Consider the following 11,869-nt stretch of genomic DNA (forward strand, 5'->3'; position numbering starts at 1 on the left):
TGTGTCAATTCATATAATGCTCACAACAATCCTATGAAGTAAGTACTATTATTTCACCCATTTTTCACTTAGGGAAATTGGGGCACAGAAAAGTCAAGCAACTTGCCCAAGTTTACACAGCTAATAAGTGGCAGAGCTGAGATTTGAACCCAGTCTATGAAGTCTACACCTTGACTATTATGCTATACTGTGTAATCTTCAGCTTGCAAACACATTCTTTCCCTGGCCTAAATCAAATCTGTTTTTTTAACAACACTTACTCAAATTATCACCCCATTTTTTCTGCAGTTTCCATTTAAATAATTACTGAAACTGCTCTTGCCAAAGTGGCCTAAAGATCTCCTAAATGTCATGTCCAGAGCTCTCTCTTTAAGTTTTCAATGTACTTGATTCTCTACCACATTTAAGGCTGTTGTACATTCCTTCCTTCTTTAAAACCTTTCCTTCCTTGTCTTCCATGACACTTCTCTATCTCGGATTTCCACCTACCTCTCTGACTGCTCTTTTCATTCTCTTCTCTTGCCAATAATCCTTATTTCGGTTATGTGGTCCACTTAAGAGTTTCAGCTGCCATTTATATGCTAAGGAAAGCCTGTATGACAAATCTATATCTCTAAGCTGAATGTTTTTCCTGAGCCTAGACTCACCCATTCATCTGTTAACTGGACATTTTAACTTGACATCTCACACTTAATATGTCTAAAACTGAATTCATCAAACCCTCCACTCCCATTTCTATCCCTGACCAACAGTCACATAGTCAACCGAATAGTAAAGCCTAGAGTCATCTATGACTCTTCCTTCTCCTTACCTTCCAGATTCTGCTTCTTGAATCTTTGTATCCTCTCCATCCCTACTTGTAGTGTCTTTGCTTAATTTTTCATCATGTCTGACCTGGCCTGTGAAAATAGCTGCTTTACTGTTGATTTATCTGCCTCCAATCTCTATGGCCTTTGTTAAAGGGTTGAATTATGTTCTTCAAAATGTGTTGGAGTCCTAATTCTTGGTACTACAGAATGTGACCGTATTTGGAGATAAGGTATTTGCAAAGATAATCAGGTTAAAATGACGTCATTAGGACAGGCCCTAATCCAATATGACTGGTATACTCAAAAAAAAAGGAGAAATTTGAACACAAAGACAGACTCACATAGAGGAAAGATGATATGAAGAGGCATAGGGAGAAGACAGCCATCTGCAAGCCAAGGAGAGAAGCCTAGAATAGATTCTTCCCTCACAACCTTCAGAAGGAACCAACCCTACTGACCCCTTGATTTCAGACTTCTAGCCTCCTGAACTGTAAGGCAATAAATTTTTGTTGTTTAAGCCACCCAGTTTTTAGTACTTTGTTGTAGCAGTCCTAGCAAACTAATACAGACTCCAATCTAGCCTACATATTAGGATATTTCTAAAATATGTGTTCCTACCTTGCCAGTCTCATGTTCAGAATCCTTCAAAGACTCCCCATCACTTACAGGATTAAATCTCTGCCTTTTAGTAAGACATTTCACAGTCTGTCCTCAATCTACCTTTCATGTTTATTGCCTGTGACTTTTCCTCCTCACAGGAAGCACATTAAACTAACTGCTACTACTTGAACATGCCATGGTCTTTCACAAACACCATGCCTTTGTTCACGCTATCAGGAGTTCCAGAAATGTCCTTCTCCCTCTTACAACATATACTATCCCACCGCTACCTTTCCTTCTACTCCATTCTTCTCTTTTTGGTAAGCTCCTATGCATATCATGATACCCAATTCAATTGTTATTTTCTCTGTGAAGCCTAGCTTCACTTGAAGTATAGGTAGGATTTGGATAGCCAGAATGGAGGGGAAAAGGTATTCTAAGTAGGAAGAACCATATAGTCATATAAGGTAATGATCATCAACATAATCTGAGTTAGAGGGGGACAGAGTAGGGTTAGGGAGGGGGTAATGTTAGAGAACTCTTTGCACTTTTGCTGGTCAGTGATGGCATGGTAGTAGAGCAGAAAATATTCAGAGGGGTTCAGAATGCTTTTCTGCTGAAGCAGAATATGATCTGCACTTTCGGCTTAATTAAACCTGGCTATATATATTAACTATTAACACATATAAGGCAGATGGTTTTGAAATGGGGAAGCAACATTCATTCATTCATTCATTCATATCGTTTGCTCATTCAACATACATGCACTCTATGTGGCTAACTCTGTGCTAGAGGCTGGGAATACAAAATATAAAACTTCAACCTTGCTGTGGAGCTCAGCTGGGAGACAGACAAAGCTTTAGCTAACATCTAGTATTTGTTGATCACTTACTATATGCCAGGGACCATGCTAAGCCCTTTGCATGATTCTCATTTAAATTCATGATAAAGTTATACCCACTTTGTAGATAAGTGCCTTGAGGGCTTAAGGGAGGTTGAATAAACTCAAGGAAGGAGGAATTGGGAAATTGACAAGTAAGCAGATCATTAACGTGAGCAGGAAGGATGTGGGTGACATTGGGGGTGATGGAGTCAGAGAAGACTTGCTGGAGAAGGTGATGTTTGAGTCTTGAAGGATAAATAGGAGTTTTCAAGGTAGACAAGTAGAGAAAGGAAGGGCATTGTAGATGGAAGGAACATCATGTGTAAATTAATGGAAGTTCCAAAGAGATGTTGTGTTTAGGAAATAGTGAGTGTTTCATTATGGCTGGAGCATAAGGAGGTTCTGGGCCAGTGGCAGAAAAAAAGACTGGAGAAGTAGACAGAATCCAGGACACAACCATAAATAAAGGAGTCTCTATTTTATATAGGCACAGTATTAGGAGCACTTTCCGTAAAAGCCATTCTTTACTGTTAAAAACCTTAAGGATTGCATAAAGATCTGCTCCCAGTGCTAAAAAGAGAAACTAGAGCCATCTTTGGCACTGAGCATCAGTCAACAGAGACCAGAAAAATTACTGGGGCCAGAAGGTAGACACAAACCTGAGCATTCATTGAGCCCCAAGAGTCATTGCAGATCAGGGAAAAGGGATGAGATCTGTATTTTCTGGGAGGTCAGACTAGTAGAAATGGCTACTAGTCAGGTAGTCAAGCAACAATTAATAATTAATAATAATAACAACACCAATAATAAAAGTGACAGGTACTACTCTAAGCACTGAATTTATTATTTCCATTTGATAAATGGAGAAACTACAGCACTCCAAATCTCTGACCATACCTATAAGGAAACTGGAAAAACTCTGCTAATAATTGGAGAACTTGAATTTGAACCCAAATAGTTTGGATCCACAATCCACATTTTTAAGTGTTATGGTGTGTTTAGCTAGCTAGTCAGCAAGACCAGAAAGGAAATAGATCAAGTTAGGTCACTAACTCTGGGCTCTGTGGGCAGTATAATGTAGTGCACAAATGAGTGCCTATGAAAAATAAAGTAATAGATAAAAGATCTAAGAAGAAACGAAGAAGCAGGTAAGACAGAAAGCTTACTGACTGAGGTCGTGTTACTGAGCCCGCTGTCCAATGCACATATAAGACAATACTATGGCACTGAGTTTTGAGACAAGAAAAGGCTTTATCACAAGGTCAAGTGGCAAGGAGATAGGAGGCAAGGCTCTTAAGTCTATGTCTTCAATCCAGGGTTCGGGGTGAAATTTAAGGAGTTAGGGGCAAAAGCTGATTAACTAGTCTCAAATCAGTCTATATATGGTAGTCAAGTTGCTGGAAGCCAGACTTTCCTTATTGAAGGACTTCTCACTTTGTAAAGGGCTCAGGTGGCAACATTTCTGAAGATTCTTTGTTCTGGGGTCATCCTGGGGCTATGGGTTCCTGCTGTCTCTGTTATTGAGCAAGATTTGATTAATCAATCAAATTTATTCATTCAATCAAATCAATTAATCAATCCTATTTTAAGGAAGCAAAACTAGTTTAAGCTGGTCAATGTTTTATGTGCTGTTTCAGTCACATTTCAAGGGCCTACAAACTACATTCAGGCCACAGACATACTTTATCTTGAACCATGCTTTTCTAAAATTTGATTTCATTACCAGTGTATAAAAGGTGGAAGATTTCATGTAAAATATAGATTTGCAGCTTTCTTGAAAAACTTGAAACATATGGCATCACTAGGCCTATACTGTTGTATGGTGGCAGTCACCAGGATCCGAGAAGCAACTGCCCCTTTAGACATTTTATTTATTCATTTCTATCCTTTGGTTGCAAAGGGTGGAAACCAGCTGGAGCCAGTTTAAGCATAAGAGGAATGTGACTGGATCTTGAGAATGAACTGGGTTTAAAATGGGAAATTGTTGGGAACCCAAACTGGTTTTCTATCTGTGTCTCATATCTGCTTCCTTCTGCATATCTACTTATTTCTTCTCTTTTAGCGGATTAGAGCTCACAGTGGGCAAGAGATAGCTCCTTCATCTCCTGAGTTCATATGTTACAGTTCAGTCACATGGAAAGGTACTGGTGCTCTCTTAGTTACAATTCCCAAGTCAAAGGGAACTGGGCACTGATGGACCTGGCTCGAGTCAGTTCCCTGGTCCTAGATAAACCATCTCTGACCAGGAGGCTGGGGTCATCTAATATAAGCTATGGGCACACCTTTGTAAATCAGAGAGGAGTTATAAGGGGATCATTATTTGTGGAGCAGATACTTCCAAATGTGCCCCCTGTACCAAGAATTATTTTGGTCTTACTCACTTTGTGGTAGCTTCTTGTGTTCTCTTGGAGGTCTCTCAACCTACTGCAGGCCTGGCCTGTCTGACCTGCTTTCCAGGTTAAGTCCTGTTATTTTGGGAGTGTGCAGGATTCAATGCACCCCCAGTGGCCTTGTTCTTTCCTGTGATAAATCTGTTCCTATTACTGTACAAAGCAATTTGAGGCCAAAATTGCCAGAACACCCTTCCTTAGCTTTCTTTTAGCACTTTGAATCCCACACGGCTTCCTTCCTCCAGTAGCTTAAAACTACCTTATGAATCATTATAATGACCTAAAGGCCAGTGAACGAGACCTGATGAGTGCGTTCTTAAAAAGAATTAACATGGGCCGGCCCGGTGGCACAAGCGGTTGGGTGCGCGCACTCCGCTGCGGTGGCCTGAGGTTCGCCGTTTCGGATCCCGGGCGTGCACCCATGCACCGCTTGTCAAGCCATGCTGTGGCAGCGTCCCATATAAAGTGGTGGAAGATGGGCATGGATGTTAGCCCAGGGCCAGTCTTCCTCTGCAAAAAAAGAGGAGGATTGGCAGACATTAGCTCAGGGCCGATCTTCCTCACAAAAAAAACAAAAAGAGAGAGAGAGAGTTAACAACTCTGGATGAAAAAGGGGGAAGTCTCAAGGAGAGCAGCAGATGGTGATGTTCCCAGGACTGGAGAATTAGCAGGGTTTTCACTCATAAGTGTAATGCCTGGGATTTAGAATTAGACAGGATGACAGGGATTTACTGTGTTTCCTCTTCTTGGATCCCCTGGACTCAAAGGAGCTTTCCAAGTTTTGTGGTTCCCAGCTGAGGCTTTGGACACTTATTGTTTCAATGATTTTTTTCAGTGCCTTCTAAGTTCCCTTTCTGATAGTCCTTACAGAAGTAGCAGTTGATATGGAAGGATTCCACTCTCAGCCCAGAGCTTTGGGGTGCAAGGATTGCTAGCCCTAAAGGGTGTTGAGAGGGAAGCTTCCCCTACTCCCCAAAGTACCAAAGTAAGCTACCCTGGCTGAAACTGTCCTCTCTCAAGATCCTGGCAGGAATTCCTTCCCAAAGAATCCCATCTCTCTGTCCAAGTCCTGCTGCCTCTTCTGAGATTTGCTTTGCCTCTTATAAATAGAATAGAATTATCCTGACTTTCTCAAGCTAAGAGTTGCTTATTGCCAGGGTAAGAGTCTACACTCTTCAAAGTGAAGTGGGAAAAACCCAGAGCCAAAGCCAGGCAACTTCCTAGAAAGAGGAGTTTTACTCACAGCATTTGAAATCTGGGCAAACATTGGTTGGCTTTCGCTTTCCTCTTTGACGAAGTTAAAATTGCAATAAAGTGAATATGGGTCTGTTACTTTGATCCTCTCATGAAGGAGCAGGTTAAGATAGTATTTATCGCAAATGACAATAACAGTTAACATTTATTGAACAATTACTATATGTAAGAAGCTTGTTCTAAATTCTTGACAACACCTATCTGTTAAAATTATTATGATGATTATATAACACGTAAAAAGTACCTAGCACATAATGTTCAATCAGTAAATGGTAGTATTTGTATATTTGATATCTCCTCTCTTAAAAAAAAATACTTGGATTGTGTCCACTGTAAGGACATGCTTTTTAATCTCTGAGGGGACATTCTGGCTGCACCGCCATCCTTTCATCCAGCCCCACAGTAACAGTTCCAAGACTTCTCCATATCTCTCAAGCCTTCATTCATACCTTCCCCCAACTTTGGCCTCCTAATTTGTTAATGAAATTATACAAGATCCCTCATTTCCCCCCCACTTCACCTAAGTCAGTACTGCTCAAACTCTAATGTATATAAATCAACTATGGATCTGCTTACAATGCAAATTTTGAGTTACAAAGTCTAGGGTGGGACCTGAGGAGATTCTACATTTCTAACAAGTTTGTAACAAGATACTTGCAGATCTTGCAGATAATTGCAAGCATATTTGCAGATACTGCTGGGTGGATAATATTTTATGTAACAAGGATCTAAAGAAGATCAAAGTTCATTAATCTCATTTTTTTTTTTTTACAGATGAAGAGATTGAGATTTAAAAATGTTAAGTGATTTTCTCAGGGTCATACAGCTAGCAAGTGGTAGAGTCTAGACTTGAACCCAGATCCTTATTTTCATGCTGTACTTATATCCTACACTTCTGCAATTGTTTCTTGAAGCAATTCCTTGATGTTGAATTGCTTTTCCTACCTCACCTCAGCCTATGGGGATTTCCTTGGAGCTTTTGTATGATCTGAATACAACTTTGCTTTGCTGAATTATTACTGTATTTATTTTAAAGCTTCCTTGCAAATACTTTTAGGTTATTTTGGCTGGAAATGTCTCATAACTAGTACATGAAAGCTTCGAAGAACTCTGAAGCAACAAATTCCAACATTCATAAAGTTTTTGTTAGTCTAAAGTGGGGAGTGAGGCTGATTCAGATATTTGGGGATAATGTTCAGAGTTGTTAGGGAGTGAGATGTAAAAAAGGTCAAAATATGCTCCTACTTCTAAGCCTGAAGCACACCAGCTATGTCTAAAGAAGGTTTAGGTCCTCTATCTCCAATGGAGGGAGGGTACAATGTCAACTTACTGGCCAGATGAAGTAGGGAATTCAAGACTTTCCACAGAGAAATCTTTCAAACAATGTCTTGCTAGACCCTATAACTCATATAATTTGATATAACTTGATATAATTTGATAGCAGAGACTCTATGACAGTTGAGAACTTGCAGAAGACGACTCTTAAGCATCACTGTAACCTATCCAGTCGAGGTCTTCTTTCGCAGTTGTGCTATGGATATAATAGTAGCCATCAACAGTTAAGAGTTAGTGATGCCTAAATGGTACCTCCAACTTTCTTCAAAGCTTCCTCTGGCTATATTGTCTTTAAACGAAGATTTGGGATAGTGTGTTAAATTTGTCTTGTTTTGATTCAAAATAATGTCATCCTCATAAACTGAGTAGGCTTGAACAGAGAGTAACCTTGGGAATCTCAAATTTGTATTTCAGATCCTATGACCCAGGGCACCCTTCTGCCAGCCAGAAACAGTACATCCTTATTGTGTAAAATGTACTCAAGCAAAACAGCCTCTTCCTGCGTATTCAAGGGGCAGAAGGGAGCTGGCTTCTGAGTGCCTGGCACTGTTTTAGCCCAGTATAAATATTTTGCTGAATCTTCTCAATACAGCCTTATGAAATATTATTGCCCATCCCATTTTCTTTTACAAATGAGGAAATTTAGAATCAAAGAAGTTAACTAAATAACTTGCAGTCACACAGCTAGCATTTGGCCTCTGAGATTTTAACTCAGATCTGACACTAGAGCCCTTGCCCTTAAGTGCCGTATCATGTTGCTTTCAAGTACCTAAATTAGAAAGCGGACAGACTCAAATTTCACAGCCCTCTTTTATAAGTATTCTTCTGTTATTTGCTCATCCACCTTCTCATTGTCTTACCTTTAGTGGAAATAAGATCAATGAAATAACAGGAGCCCTGGAACAGAAGTAAGTAGATAAAGGAGGTTGTTTCTATCTCTGGCCTCTCATAGCACTAGACTCAACAGTCTTGGTCATGTCTGCCCCCAGTGCATAGCACATAGGAGGAGCCCAGAAAATATTTGTTGAATGAGTGAATGAGTGAATCAATGAGTTTGGGGGAATTATCTACCTACTTTGAGACTTCCTGACAGATTACATATCCTTTCACATGTTCCTGGTCAACTATATGTTGATTACATATATAGGTACCCAGACAGAGATACACATACTCATTCAAAAATTGCCTTCCTGATATACACAGATTACATATCCTTTCACATGTTCCTGGTCAACTATATGTTGATTACATATATAGGTACCCAGACAGAGATACACATACTCATTCAAAAATTGCCTTCCTGATATACACAGACTCATAGAGATACATCCCCGTATAAATGAATACTTGATATATTAGTTTCTTGCTGCTGTAACAAAGTACCATAAAGTAGATGGCTTTTGGATATTTATTCTCTCACAGTTCTGGAAGTTAGAAGTATGAAATCAAGGTGTTGGCAGGGCCCTGCTCCCTCAAAAACCTCTAGAGGAAGATGCTTCCTGGTCTCTTTCAGCTTCTGGCCACCCCAGACATTCCTTGGCTTGTGGCAGCATAATTCTAATTTCTGCCTTTGTTTTCACATATCTGTCTTCCTGTATGTGTGTCTCTCTTCACAAGGTGTTTTCCAATTCTTTATAAGGACACCAGTCATATTAGATTAGAGCTCACCCTTATCTTATCTTGATTACATCTGCAAAGACCTTATTTCCAAATCAGGTCACATTCACAGGTATGATAAGTAAATGACAAGCAATAGGATATATTGGAGTGTATAAGGAAGCCATCTGGGTTAAAACTAATTTGGCCTGACCTTGTTTTTCCAAAAGGGCCTGATGTGGCCTGGTGAACATGTATTGTATATCTGCTTTAAATATTTACCATGTCCCAAAGAAAAAAACAATGCCCTTAAAGATAAGGATATAACTTCCCCTACATCAGTATTTCTTTGAGGAGAAGTGTCTCTCCCTAAACTAAGGATTAATTGCTGACCTGCTGTGCTCACCTTGTGACCATCCACTTTGTGACCATCAACCTGCTGTGTTCACTGAATTGCTGTGCTGGTAAAGCAATCTCGTGATTATTGTAAAAGGAACATTCCTATCATATATGATACATGCTCTTTGACAGTATATAACCACTCTGTACACTCCACTTCTTTTTTTTTTTTGAGGAAGATCAGCCCTGAGCTAACATCCATGCCAATCCTCCCCTTTTTGCTGAGGAAGACTGGCCCTGAGCTAATATCTATTGCCAATACTCCTCCTTTTTTTTATGTTCCCCTTTTTCTCCCCAAAGCCCTAGTAGATAGTTGTATGCCATAGTTGCACTTGCTTCTAGTTGCTGTATGTGGGACGCCGCTTCAACATGGCCAGACAAGTGGTGCGTCAGTGCGCGCCCAGATCCGAACCTGGGCGCCAGCAGTGGAGCACGCACACTTAACTGCTAAGCCACAGGGCTGGCCCCTTCACTCCACTTCTTTGGGGTGCTCCTTTCCTTTGTGAAAGGACTCTCACAGGCTATATGGTCCTCAGGGTTGGCTCATAATAAACTCACCCCAATTTTGATTTATAGATTGGTTATAGATTACTGGTGGTGACAGGTACCGGTGGGTAAGACCTCAATATATCTTTTTGAGGAACCTGGTTTAACCCGTAACAGTACATCCTCTATCCCTCCATAAATCATGTCCTTTCCTTGGGTAAAATACCTTAATCTCATCCCAACATCCCCAAAAGTCTTAACCCTGTTCCAGCATCAATTCTAAGTCTAAAATCTGAACTAAATATAATCAACTCATAAAGTCCCAAATCTCACCTTCTAAACCATCTAAATTAGGTATGAGTTATTTTGCAAATTATCTACTTCCAAAATACAATGTTGAGATAGGCATAGTATAGACATTCTCCTTCCAAAAAGAAGGTATTGGAAGGAACAAAGGGGTCATGGGTCCCAAACAAGTCCAAAATCCAGCAGGGAATATTTTATTAGATTTCATGGCCTGAGAATAATCCTCTGTGGCTCAAGGCTCTATCCTCTGGGCTTGGTGGCCTAGTGCTTTCAGCCCACCAGGTAATTGGTCCTGCCCTCTCTGCCTGAGGAGATCTCGTTGGCCCAAGCCTCTGCATCCATAGCTCTGCTCTTGAAATCATTCTTCCTTCATTTCATCCCATTTCTGTCCCTTTTAGTCCAGGATGATAGTGTTTTTGCTGGTATAAAATTCTCATAAACCCTGTTGATCACCTCATTCATGGGTACCTGGGGCTAGAACTTCAACATATCTTTTGGAGAAGATGCAATTCAACTCATAACACTTGGGTATCCATAAAAAGATGCATGTATATCTGTGTACCATGAAACATCCATGTATAGTCTGATGATTGGGGATCAATAAATACTTATGACCTGATCTCTCTTGTCAGCTCTTCAAACCAAAGGGCATTTGAACTTGGAAAAAATAGGCAATAATAAAAATACATCCATGTGTCTTTTTCCAAAAATAAACAGAATCTAACATTTTCCTTTACTTCAGAGCTCTCAAATTTTTAAATGTTATGGATACAACTAAAGCTCTACTCTTCCCCGTCCATTTTCCCTGTCTGCCTGTCAAGAGATAATCACTATCCTAAATTTTGTGTTTATCATTCCCATCCGTATATGTGTTGGTAGTTTTATTACATATGAATGTGTCCACACACAATATACAGTATTATTTTAAGTGTTTTAAACCTTCACATAAAATGGTATCATACTATACTTATCCTTTTGCAACTTGTTGTTTTTACTCAAAAATGTGATCTGTGACTTATTCATTGATACATATGAATCTAGTTCTTCAAGTTTAACTGCTTGCTAGTATTCCACCCAATGAATACAGTTTATCTGTCCATTTGCTGAGGACACTGGGTTGTTTCCCTCCAAATCTCTCTCTCTATTTGCTAATTGCAATTTTTCTGTAAGAAATATTTGTCTCTCATTCCCATATATTTATTTATTCAATCATTTATGTATATCAGTATGGACTCATGGCGATTTGTTTTATTCTTTGGGTTATAATCCAATACTATCGTTATTTATTTTGTTGCTCAAATTGTTACAGCTTTGGCCATTGGGAACTCTTTCAGCTTGGCTTCTGTGTCCTTTTGACAACACCATCATCCCTTTTTTAGTGGACGATTTTTAATTCTGCTTATGCTATTTTATTGTTAAAAAGTTTTAACTTTTGATATAGTTAAATAGATGAATCTTTTCCGTATGGTTTGTGCATTATTTTATATCTTATTGAAGAAATCTTTCCTTGGTTTGATTTGCGTTATTGTAATGAAATCCTTTGTGTCTTCTACAAGTTTTACAGTTTTGCTTTTTATACTTAGGTTTTTAATGCACCTGCAGTTTATTTGTGTGTGATGTATAAGTCTAATTTTATCTTTTCCCATATGACTATATGGTTGTCTAGTCACCATTTAAAAAAATAGTCCCTAACTAGATATTATACCCAACTAAAAGGGTCCAGTGTTCTCAGAACAAATAATATCTATTCCAAAGTGATTTGCCCTCTCTACCTAGATAGATAAGTGGCTGGCAGTGTTATGAAAGCTTTC

The sequence above is a fragment of the Diceros bicornis genome, chromosome X (genome assembly GCF_020826845.1).
Source record: "Diceros bicornis minor isolate mBicDic1 chromosome X, mDicBic1.mat.cur, whole genome shotgun sequence".
NCBI classification, from domain to species: Eukaryota; Metazoa; Chordata; class Mammalia; order Perissodactyla; family Rhinocerotidae; genus Diceros; species Diceros bicornis.